Here is a 13402-nt window from a genome sequence, read left to right as displayed (position 1 = left end):
GGATATCTTTCTGAAGACATTCAATGTTTAAACATGATTCCCTTTTTGTCCTGCTTTCTTCTGATCTGTGCAGGATACTGACCAAGAGGGAACAATCATGAGATCTCTTGTAAATAACGTCAGGTGGTTGTTAGTTCTTATTTCCCTCCCCTAACTCATTTGAACACTTGCTACAATCCTTGAGCTGTTAAACGTCACTATGTTGGAGATAACTCAATCCCCTTCCTGTGGTCTGTAAAGTATTCAGAGTTAGACTGTGCAGAGAGCAGAAAGTCAGCAGAGAACAACAGAAGCAAGACTGTGTGTTAGATGAAGAGTGAGTAGCTTTAGCCATGTGCTGAGAGTAGTATGTACGATATATGTTTGAGGAACTCAGTGTGTTTGAAACACCCACTGTGTTTCTGAGTCAGTCACGCCTGAATGGTTGCTGTTCCTGTGACTGGAACAAGCTTGCTATTTAGCCCTTGGTATTGAGAAGACACATGAGACGTGCTTCACTGATGAGAGGTACCATTTATATATCTGCTCTTGGTTTTCATCTCCAGGCACACTATGTCCCTGCAATTTGCACGGTTCTACATGTTAAAAGAATTAACACCTTCCTCCAGTGTTTTAATGTAGTTTAGTTCCAAAGAATTGTCAAGAACTTCTTGGAAGAAATAGCACCTTAGACTGATCTGATTCCATCTTGAGAGCATGAATGTTTCAAGCAGCAGAACTAAATCTATTTAGGGTTTTGGGTGCCCTCTGTAAATAGTTCTGGCAGATAATTTAGTCCAGTCTTCCATCTTTCTGATGTCGTCTTTTCCAGTACAGTCTTCTAATTCATTCTGCGTTATGAAATCTCATTACACAAAATAAAATATGTATGAAAGAGAAATATGAGGTATGCAGGTGAGCCTACATATTTTAAAGGTGGGACCTCTTCTTCCTTACTGCAATCTTTTGTGGCAATTGTGGGAGGAATGTCAGACCAACAATTCTGAGGAATAGTAAAACTGTTGGTTGCTAACACTGGCCTAAAAGTTTTCTGAGCTAAACAGTTTGAGGGGAATCTGCTCAGGGATGTGTTTTTTGTGAGCGCTTGCTAAGAAGTCAGTCACAAGCTCTTTTTCCGGAGGCATGTCAGGGTGGTCATTTTGCTTTAAGATGGGTGCATGTATTTCACTTCAGAGATGGTGCTTAAACCTTCAAGGTGTCTTGTACTAGTACTAAGATTTCTACCTTTCAAGGGGCTTTAACCTTTCTGTGATTCAGTTATATTCCCATTACAGGCCCGTAGCATCCCTCCAGTTATGATCTTTCTTCAGTGTGTATTTCTTATATCCCTGAGACTGTTCTACTTCAAAATACTCACAGCCCAAGTAAGATTACCTAGTATTTCATCCAGTTTAGAAAGGTTATTAAGCTTGATTTGGTGATTGTAAGCATGGAGGTTTTTTATCAAGGAATGTGTAGCTTCAAAGCTATGAGATCTGCAATGAAACCTTAAATTGGAGGAAGGGGTTAAATTCATTATTTACTAGAATTTCTGAGACTGTAACAGGTGCTTATTGAATGAGATAATTAGATATGTTAAAGTCAGCTGCAGACAGGCTATTATTTCAGTATGTTGCTCTGAGAAACCACAGGTAGAGAATTACGGGTCTCATAATGATAGCAACTGCCCTCAGAGCACTAACCAGTGTCACTTCCCATTGCAGCTCCTCTTCTGTGGGAAACTGAGAAATAATTACCATGTAACTACTCTGAGCTCTAAATAGCTATTATTCTTTAGGTATACTATTTACCAAGAGGTTTTATCTGTAAAAAATACCTCTTGAGACTGTCTGCAGGCAGGATGTGATAATTCGCAAAAGCTTTCAAGAGATTACATTTTGAGATGTCACAGCTGGGTGGGTTTGCAGTTCACAGTAGGTTTGGAGACACAGATCATGGGACTAGATTCTGTGCTGCTGTCTCTCAGTGGCATTGTGCTGACTTACACAAATTTGAAGAGCTGACTTTTAAAAGAGCCTTTCTAAGAGTAGTTCAAAATTCGAATATGTGGTACATGTGATATTTTTCTTTTTTTAATTTAAAAGAATTTTAATTTATTTAATTTAACAAGTTTCTTTAACAAAGTTGGAAACAGTGAGGGGGTTTCTTCTGAACCGGTTTTAGATGATACATTTTTCTGAATAATGTAATAATGTAAAAATGCAATTTTCTGTCAAAAATGCATTATTTTCCTAGGAGACTCTTGGCTAGCATAGTCTCGAAGTCCTGAGACTGGGGATGTGGGTATAGAAAGTAGGGTGGAAGAAGGCAAATGTAAAGCCATGTTGCCTCCCCAGCTGTGAGTGGCCAGCAGAGGATCCCATGTTGTGGCAGCTGCTGTGCAGGATTGCGGCCCCGGCAGAACGGCGTCAGTGGCTGGAGACACAGCCAGCTCCCAGGGTAGGCTGGAGAGATACCAGCTGAAAGAAGCTGTGGAAGGAGCACTACTGACTGAAGCCTGAAAAGCCAAGGAAACAGGGAGTGGCCACAGGGGGCGAGGGACAGAAAGGAACAGTCTTCAGCCACTTAACACATAGTTGTAAAATCTAGAAAGATTTCCTGGGTCTTCTGTCCTGCAAAAAAAAAGGAGGCAATGTTGCTGGAAGAGAAGGAGGTGAAGGATTCATTAATCTCAGACCTGAGAAGAAGTCTCATTCAATGAGATTTCGTTGTATTAATTTACCCCAATCTGTCACTGGCAGAGTAATCTTTTGTTCTGAATTAATCTGTTTCTGTCCAATATAAGCAACAGGATGGAAACTTCTTCTGACTTGTCATGGCATCTCTTTTCATTGCTGGTGCATTTGATTTGGAATTTGGAGAAAAGTGGCAGGAACCTGAATGGGGAACCATCCTTTTCTTACATTTGTACTGCATACCTCCAAGGGAGTGTTTGGCTTGTTCAGTGCATCAGGACGTTGACCCTGATTCACCTTAACTCTGTGCTGAGAAAATTCTCTAGTGTCCATCTGAAACACCTACACAGTCACTTCCCTGAAGCCTTTGAAATTCACTGAAATAGAGTTTTGCTAGAATCCAGCAATCTGAGTTCCAACTCTGCCAAGGATTTGGCTTCAGACGTAGGTAGCCTCCAACTCCCTTCTGATACAGAGGTAGGTCTTCAAAAGAAACCAGCTACTGCCATGAATCTGAACTCTTGCAGTGGTTCATTGCTTTCAGTCTGGGAATCTAGGTGGAGTTAAAATAATCCCTGTTTGAACAGTTCACCCATCTCATTTTTTACCAGTATCACCTCTGGGAAGGGTGACTGACTGAGAGAACCATATTTTGTTCTCAGAAGCTTAGAAAGAGGCTTAATGTTGTGACAGACAAGAAAATGGCTGAGAAAACAAAGGATGAAATGACAGCAAGAACTGTTTAAAGAGTAGGAACATGGGATTTAACAACAGTGCAAAGTAAAAACAAGCTAGTTCCAAACTACAAATGCTTATCTTGCATATCTGAGGTAAAAGGAGAAGGTTTCCATATTACCCAGATTTTTTTTCTGACACTTAAAGTGGACCAGACAGTCATTTGATGGTAATTAGTGTAGTGTCAGGAAAGTTACGTTGCTGGTTTACACCAACTGATACGTGGCCCTTTGTGTCCATAAGCCACATTGTGTATTTCTCTTTTCTATGTTGCTTTAAGTTTTCTAAGCTGCATCTCTCTAGATCGTTCCTTTGAAAGCTGAAAGAAATCAGCGACTCATTTCACTGTACTTGGTCTTACTTGGTTTAAGGCTACGGCAAACATAATTTTTCTTTGCCATTGTATGTGAGTTCCCTTCTGCCACTGAGAACATTATAGTGTCTTCACAAAGGATTGATGCTGTTTATTGGACATAAAACTAAAGGGGACACTAAAAGCAATTACAATAATACAGTATCTGCAGACAAATAGCTTTTCTGACACAAAACAACAAAATGAGTTATTGCTGTAAGTGTCAATTAATGCTTTTAAAATGCTTTAATTGCACAGTATCTATTTCAGACTATTGAAATACAGAGGTAATTTGAGCTAAAAGAAGATATAATTCACAGTCAAGATGTAAGCTGTGACTTGACAAGGGGTTTAATAGCTGCCTCAGGCAGATCAGAATGTGTTATAATGAGAATCTAGCAGAAAAACACATTGTGGAGCTGAATTTGAGAGCTTCTCAGAGCGAGTGATGTCAGTGACTAGCTGGTCATGCTCCTTCTACAAGGCAAAAAGGCAGAAGTGGTCAGTCTTGACAGCAGTGACTGCTGCAAGCTTCAAGTTAGTTACAAAGTACAATTTTTGAGGGAAATACATGCATTCATACATAGTCATACTCATATATATGTACATACATCCATATATAAATATAAGATTATTTTTTTTTTTGGAGTACAGTTCAGTGAAATGCATTTCAGCATGACAGAGAAGTAGGATCGTGACAAACCCTTCATCAATTTACTGTTCTCCGTTGTCTGTTCATGTCCCCTGCCAAGTCCTTTCTGGGAAGCTGTAAAAAGAAAATTATTTGCTGGCTTAGGCTTGGACTTGACTCTGTTCCCTTCATTGCTACTGTACTCTTCTCTGTGGGGGATCATTTTACATTTTCTTAATTGCGGTGAGAGCTCATGGTGTTGGCAGTGGTTGTACTGAGAAATGGATTTTGACAAAGTGTAGTCCACTCGCTCCACCAGATCTTCAGCATTTGCAAGCTGAATGACAGCATCCTGTCAAGATAATGCTGACAACTTTGTCACCAGGGGGACAGATTTATTTGGCACCCATGCATTTTATAGCAAGATTGTACTTCAAAAATATCTTGCCATGTTGCTTTATGTTTACCTGTATTTTTCTGTTTGAGAATATTGCTACATGAAAGTAAAATAAAAGGGAAGTTGTTGGCTGGATATTAAGGTGAGATTCCTTTCACCTATCCTTAGATTTTTATGCTGCAGATGTTTGCAGCCAGGGCAGGTATACAGGCTTCCCCTGAGAATCAGGAGAGAGAAATGGGTGGTTCATTTAGCTTTTGCAGACATTGAATTTTAATTGAGGTGAATCGGACTCTAGCCTCTTTGACTATAAATATCACACTGTACTTGGCTCTGCAAACAGTATTCCTAGAGATACACTGATAAAGGCCTCCACACTGTTCATAGGCTGCCACATCATGAGTAGACTGGTTGTATCCCCTGATGCATAACAGCTTTCACTTGAGAAACTCTCCAAAACTGATCAGTCTCCAGGGCTTGTAAGCCCCAATTGAAGCAAATGAAGGAAAATATTGCAGATTATCTCTAAAGGGGGAAATCAATCCTGTATTTTTCAGAGTCTTGTCTATGAGAAATTTAGAAGTCCTACATCTCTTAGAGGCTTCCTAAGGAGTAACATGTATGTGATTGTGCTTACAGTTCATGCTTGTCCGTGGCCTCTCTTCAATGGCTTTTCAACCCAGTTGTGAATTTCAGCCACAAGAAAAAGAGACAGTAATGTTTCAAGGACATTGTATTCCTGATTAATTATTTTTTTTTCAGAAAATTTGTGCTTGAATAGAGAAGAAAGCACCAAATGAATGTTACCATGAACAAAAGGCAGCACCATCAGCTGCTCATTGACTTGCCGCTGGCTAAACCAGGGTGCACACACTGGCTGCCCTACCAGCACCAACAGGCTCTGGACGAGCCACTGCACCCTGCTGTTTCTCACTCTCTAGCTAGTACCTAGTGGATGCAATAGAAAGCAAGGATTTCAGGAATATAAGAGCAGAATCTCAGGTTGCTGAGACAGAAAGGCAATAGGAAATAGCTGTGTCTGTGGTGAAATGCTAGGTAGATAAAAATCCATAGGAATACAGGCTAAGACTGACCTGCACATGTCATTCCTAATCACTTGTAACATTGTAAATACTGTTTACTTCTAGAGGTCAAAGGAGAACCAGGAGAATTTGAGAGCATAAAATATACATACTGTTCAGAAACTGGAGCAAACTACTGACTTGCCTTCACTTGCAGCATAATTTTTTGCAATCCCCAATTTTCTGACATGAAATCCTCTTAGCAACCCCCTGAAACACTGAAAAGTGTAAAGAAAATTGCACTCTATCAGCAATTCTGTTCAGCTAACAGAGAAGAGATCATCTCTACTGCCTAGGTATTGTCTAAATGTTATATTAATGAGTCTACTTAAACATCTTAATGAGAGAAAAAGGTATAGAAAGGAGGTTCCTCTGAGCAATTTATCACAGAACTAGGGAAAGCTCAACAGTGGAAATTCTGCAAAACACACTACACAAATTCAGTGTGGAAGAGGATCAACATCCAGGCTGAAACATCCACTTGTCAAGCTTATAACCAACCTGAACAACTGCTTAAAATGAGCATGTGCATGTCTCTATCATGTCTAATACCATAAACCTCCTCAGTCTTTGAGTAAGTCTTGGGTTTTCAGAGCATCTCGTGGGCACTGGTTCCTGACGTGCTCCCTTTGTTCCCTGCCCTGCTCTGCTCAGTTGTAACTCTCTGCCTGTCCTATTGACTGACTTCTTGGCCCTTCTGCTTGAGACTCCGTGATTTGGGCATACCTTTTTCCTTCTTTATCTCTGAAAGGAACTAATCTGGTTCCCTTTTCTGGCTGTATAGCTTTCGTTATACAGAAATCATTAAATCATGGAATCATTAAGATTGGAAAAATCCTTTAAGATCAATGAGTACAACCATTAACCCAGCACTGCCAAGTCCACTGCTAAACCATGTCCCTAACTGCCACATCCACATGTCTTTGAAACAGCTTCAGGGATGATGACTTTACTTTTCCTTTTCTCCAGGCTAAAAAGTCCCATCTCCCTCAGTCCCGTTGGGTGGATCCCATCCAGCCACATAGACTTGTGCATATCTAAGTGGTATAGTAGATCATTGACCTTTGGGAGAAGAATGAAGCCCCCCTTGGATTATGGGGGCTTCATTCTTCTCCCATTCTCTGTCTTCTAGCTCAGGGGGGCTGAGTACCTGGAGAACAACTCCTCTTTACTGTTAAAACCTGCTCCTGTATGTTTAAGATTTCCTTGAGGAATGCCCAGCCTGCCTGGACTCCTTTCTTCAGAACTGCCTGGACTCTGTCAACCAGGCTCCTAAACAGACTGAAGTCTGCCCTCCAGAAGTCCAAGGTGGCAGTTCTGCTGGCCCCCTCCTTACTTCTCTGAGAAATGAAAACTCTAACATCTAATGATCACTGTGCCCAAGACAGTCTCCAACCATAACATCACCCACAAGTCCTGTCTTTTCACGAACAACAGGTCCAACCTTTCCTAGTTGGCTCACTAACCGTGTCAGGAGTTTATCTTCCACGCACTCCAAGAACCTCTTAGACTACTAGACTACTAGAACATCCTCTCCACTGTATTGTATTTCCAGCAGACACCTGGTAAGTTGAAGTCCCCCATGAGAACAAGTGCCAGCAATTGTAAGATGTCTCCCAGATGCTTATAGAATATTTCATCTGCGTCTTCATCCTGGTTGGGAGGTCTGTAGCAGGATATCTGTCCTGTTGGCCTTTCCCCTGAGTCTAAATCATAAACAACCTTATCATCACCATTAGTAAGCTCCAGAAAACTAAAACACTCCCTAACACACAGTGCTTCTCCACTGCCTCTCCTTTCTTGCCTGTCCCATCTGAAAAGTTTACAGCCATCCACTGCAGCCCTCCAGTTGTGTGAGCCATCCTGCCATGTTTCTGTAATAGCATTGATCTGGCCAGCTTTTGGCAGGCAGAAGCCCTAACTCCTATGTGACCAGTCTCAGGTGCTTCTGTGGCTTCTAATGTGTGGGTCTTTTTTGTTGCATGGATCTCTATCCTCTGCCTCCACTGAGACTGCAGACTGAAGGACCTCACTAGCACACCATCCCTCAAACATTGGTGCTTATGTCTAGTGAGCCTGATTTTATCCCTTTCCCCCATTCCAATTACCATGCTGGGGTAAGAAACAGCTTCGCTGTTAAACCTGTATATAAATTCATCTTCCCATGAAGATGACAAGGACAAACACTTTTGTGATGTACATTTTCTGTTTGATCTGTTGTTTTCTCATTGTATTTTAAGGATTTTTAGTGCCCTGCTTTTAAGCCTGGTTGTTAGGCAAGGAGGTAGTGTCTGCCTGTAAGCCAGTAGGGCTTTACCCACCAGTCTTTTCAAGTGTCCTTCTGGCAATTTTAGTATGGTTTTCTAGGAAGGCTTTAGGCTGTGGCTTATTCTATTTTGAATAGCATCAGAAATTATCGTAATCATTATCGTAATAATTATTTATTATTAGCATATCTGCCATGTGGAGGCCAATTGAGAAGTATGAGATTACACATCTGGCACTGTCACAGTGCTATTTCTAAAGAGTGGGAATAATAATCCACATGTGTTTTTTATATATATATGTATATATAGTTAACATAATCAGTTTGTTTCATGCTATATTGAACACTGTCCATAAAACACAAGACTCTTTTCTTTACATTTTTAATGGTAATGGTATTTTTTGTTACTTTATTTTTGTCTTTTGTCTGCTTGCTCAGAATTAAACTTTTTGTTTGCCCTTTCTAGACCTTATTGTGTCCATCATTCTTTTTACCTGTGCTTTTACTTTCTGTCTTTATAGACTCTTTCCTTTTACCTTTTAATGATCCAGCATATTTGACCTGTTTTCCCCCTTAGAACAGATGCAGTAGTCTATACCCTAAAAATGAATGTTCAAGATGTTATTGCCCTTTTACATGGAGCTCTTGAACACCCACTATGGCAGCCATTCTGTCTGTGCACAGCATGTCCTGTACTCAGCAGTATGAGATTTTCTTTTTGAGATCTCAGATTAGTTCAAAAGCCAGTATCAAACTGATAAAAACTTAAACAGAGTGATGTTCTGCTCACATCATTCCCTTCAGAGAAATGATTTTTTACTGTACAGACTGTGAATGAGTCCTTGTTTCCTAATAGGTACATTAAATCCCACTCTGCAAGCTCTTACAAAATATTTCCCCTACAAATATAACAATTCTGGCCAAAGTCTGGGTGCTTAAAATACACAAATCTTGCATGGTCTTTCAGAGGGCTGTGTGTTACATTGACTGTGACTATGATTTTCAGTCTTTGGCCTACAGAAATCCAGTTCTTTTATTTTCCTCTGACCTCCACTGACTTCTGGTTTGGTTACTCTCTGTTCTGTAATACCATCTTTTGTTCCTTCTAACTCTTGCAATCAGATCTGGTTCTCTTTTGCCAATGCTAAATAATCCCTGTGTTTTCACAGGTTAAATCAGGACTGTTGATTGGATTTTTCCCTTTGATTTTGGTATCTGATGCCCATTACAATTTGTTCTGACACAGTGATTATAATAACAGTATATGATGCATTCTGAGTTAAGAGAAGTTACAAATCTGCTATACCTGGCTCAGAAATTTTTTCCCTCTGATTAGTTTCTTTTGTAAAGCTGATACCTTTCAAGAGTACTTTCTATATCCTAGAAGTGATATACCCCTTCAGTATCTTTTGTGCTGCCTGATCAGTGGCTCCAACTTCGGCACTTCCCTATGCAAACCTGAATAGATGAAAATCTAGTGCCTGTCTCTTAACAATATATAAAAAAAATACCCACTTCAGGGCCATCTTTCTTTCCTGTTGTCTTCCCAGAAAACATAATGGTCACTTGAACTTTCTCCCCTTGTCTGATACATTTCTGGAAAATGTCACCTTTCTTGTAGTTTTAAGTTCATGCCTCTCCATTAAATGCCTGATTCACTACTTTCCATTTCTAAAACCTCTCTGTTTTTAATCTACTTTTGTTTATTCTCTCTCTCCTTCCATCAAGGAGCATTTTTTGATTTGGGAGCCTTTGCAGAATTCAGAATTACAGCTTTTAAGCACAGTGAGTCATTATTACAACAAAAGGTAAAAAGAAAGACAATGTGAAGAAATAGTACATGAGGGAGGGAGAGGAATCCATGTAGCCCACTCTCAGCCTGCCTGCAGACAGCTAATTCTGACAGGATTGCTCCAAGCCAGCACGTTTCACTCTGTCATGGCCCCTTGTCCTCATGTCCAGTCTATAATCACCTACCTTCAAGGAAAAATACTAATTTACTCAGGTAAGTTAGAAACATGTTAAAGAAATATTCTGGACACTAAAGAAAAGTGATACAGTTCTTTGTGCTTGAGAAGCTGTAGGTAATTATTTCAGCTATGATATATGTTACATGATAGTTGTAAAATATGAAACCTTTCTTAGTTGTTTGCAAAAATACTAGTCAGATAAAAAAAAAAGTAAAATTGAGCTGTAAGGTGACTGTGAAGAGGATCCGTGCTTCTGGAGATTGATGCTTCTTAAATTCCAGTGCAGGGGGTGCATCCATGTGTATGAGACACAGTTAAGCCCCATGACTCACATTAACTGAAGAAAAATTGCACTGCTACCCTAATAGCTGCTCCCAAAATGTGCCCTTCTGCATTTGCAGGATGAACCTGACTAGCGACTAGTGCGTTGTTAGCAGCAATAAATAACTATTGGGAAGGTTGTTATTGAAAGCCTTGAGATGACAGGGATGAAAGAGACAAAGGGTTATTGTCCCAGGTAAGAATCACAACTATTTGGAAAGGTGTACCTCATTCAACAGGAGAGACAGGGACCTACCAAAAGCTCTGCAGGCATACTAACAGCAGGAGGTGAAGCAATTTAATGATGTGAAAGGCAGCTTCTGTATGTGAAATATGGAGGATAACAGGTCTGGGAGGAGGGGTGATTTGCTTTTTTTTGTTGTTTTTGCCAATAGCTGACAACAATAGCAACAGCAGCAGGGAGTACCTGAGAGTGAATGAGAGTGAAGAAGCTGGGATGATCGGCAAATGACAGTAAATAAGAAAAGTGACTTGAAAAGGCGCTGGACCCCCAGTGGCTCTAAGAATAGTGAACTGGGACAACAAAAGCAAGAGTGCACTTTGAAAGAAAACACAAATGTGCTCTTTCTCCTGGCCACATCTGAACCCTTTCTCAACTGATAGATCAATGCAGAAGCAAAGATGTGTTGTATCTTTCATGTGGCTGTGCTGTTCTATAATAACATCTGAACAAACAGGTTTTGTTTACCAGCCTTCTAGTGAAGCCACATTTTTCATTCAGGAATCTTCTCATGTCCCACTCTCCAGCCTACTGAAGCAGAAGGTTAGATCTTCCCTTGACATTGACAAAGCTGCACCAATGTTCATCAGAGTCTCTAGCTGCTCAATTCAGAAGCAAACTTTGTAATGGAAACAAAGTTTAGCTTTTGAGTATGAGGAACAAAAATTTTTTCCTTCAACCCTAGAGTTCAGTGAAAACCAGGTGCCACAATTCTGTGAAGTTGGCAACAACTTTTGGTGATGATTGAATTTAGAGACTTTGCAAATAGACCTGGATTTGAGTCGTAGGCTTTCTCCCCTTGGATAAACATCTTCACATCTCTATTGTCCTGCTTGTTTAGTTGGTTGATTTTTAAAACTGGGTTTTGTCAAGGCAAATAATATGTCAGGTGCTTTGTAAAGCACTTAGAAGCAACCTTCTTAGTCAAGGATGCGTTCTTGCCTTGTTTTCTGCCACTGGCAGTCTCAGAAGAAGCTTGGTTCAAATACTGTAGGTCAGTAATTTTTGTTCTGACTCACTGAATTTACTTTTACAATGTTTCCTGTTTAGTAAATTACTTATTTTTGTCTTCCTATCATTGATTTTTTTAGCACCTCCTTAACTGGAGACTACTCTGAGGGTCAGCAGCTTCAAAGAAATTGGCAGCAGCATGGAGATCTGATCTGATAGCAAAACTCCTTTCCCTTTGTAGTGACCACAACTTCATCACATCTGAAAATCTTGTCCTCATTCTTGAAAATATAAACCCCTTAACTAAGACCTCCTATCACTGATAGCCCCTCTCTGTGTAGACCCTGGCCAATACATGAATATTCTTTCTGATACTTTCCTCCTGTGTCCGAATATAATTTCATGGATAATGAAATATGACAGTAAAATTTGCCAGTGACTGTGAGGTGAATAATAAGTCTTCCCTCTTTTTCCCAGTACGTTCAGTGTACATAGCACTGAGTTTGGCAGAGCTGCTGAATTTGCTCATTTCCTTTACTCTGAGCCAACATTCCCAGTAGTGTCAAGACAATTTTAGAAGCAAGATGGACTCAACTGAATCTCATCTATGAAGAGACAAACAGGTGTTTATAGCTGAGTTGTCAAGTCCATATATTACCTTGATGGGTTTTTTTCTGTCTCAAATAGAGCCATTTTTTTAATATGGACTTTTGGCCACTCCTCAGATTTTAGGAAGCCATCTACTCCTGAATTGGTTTATTCTGAGGGAAATGAAAATTCAGAGAAAATAGAAACAAGATCTGCAACATGCAGAGCGAATGAAATAGGTGAAATAATTGTTGAGCAATATCCAGAATGCTTTCTGACATAATAATGCCCTCTCTCAAACCTGCTAAATCAATGTATGTTAACTTCTCTATGCTTTGCCACATTGGCATGATTTCAAATTATGTTTCGGGAAGAAATAGGGCTGGGTGCATCCAGCAGCGTAAAGAAGTGACAGGAAAAGGTTATGGGGAATCATGAAGTAAGGAGCTGGTTAGGAGAGGGGTATGTGAGGAGGAATGCATGGACACCCTGACGTACAATCTGTGAGTTTAGTCTACAGATTTTGAAGTTTACAACCTGCAAGGTTGAAGATGTGTCAGCTGACATGCCCCAAATGAATCAGAAGCATGAGAGACCCTATATTGCTGTTCAGATCAGCAGACACATAAATCAGCATGAACCCGGCTGGAGCATCTGAATGGATACCCATACTAATGAGTAGTGCCCTGTAATAGGAGTAGATCTGTGGAGTGAAACAGTTGGCACTGGGGATCCAATGTCCACACTATTTGGGGTGGGGTGGTGGAGGGGAATGGAGAAGGTTACAAATGCCATTAGTGGTCTGACCCCATTTGGTACAAAAAAGTTTGGTAAGAAGTGAATTAGTACTCATGGGAAACAAAGCAATACTTGTTCTAGAGTTCCCTATTTAGGATGTTGAAGTCTTTCTCACCCAGCTTTTAACAATTTGTAAAATACCACAGACCCACCACTCTGGCAAATGCTGATTGCCTGTGTCTCTGGTCTCTGGCCCTGCAGACCCCCCTGTGGGTCCTGGGGTGATGCTGCATAGCCAGTAACATAAACCCATTGCTATTTTCTCTGATCATTAATCACTCAGGATTTCACTGGTACTTAATTGCTATACTTCAGGCACTCCTATAAAGACTGTAAGATTTCTTGTACTTGGAGCCCTTCTGCCTTTCAAAGGCACTTACATTTTCTTTTTCTAG

The sequence above is a fragment of the Lepidothrix coronata genome, unplaced genomic scaffold (genome assembly GCF_001604755.1).
Source record: "Lepidothrix coronata isolate B3197 unplaced genomic scaffold, Lepidothrix_coronata-1.0 Scaffold59, whole genome shotgun sequence".
NCBI lineage: Eukaryota > Metazoa > Chordata > Aves > Passeriformes > Pipridae > Lepidothrix > Lepidothrix coronata.
This window is presented reverse-complemented; position numbering follows the sequence as displayed.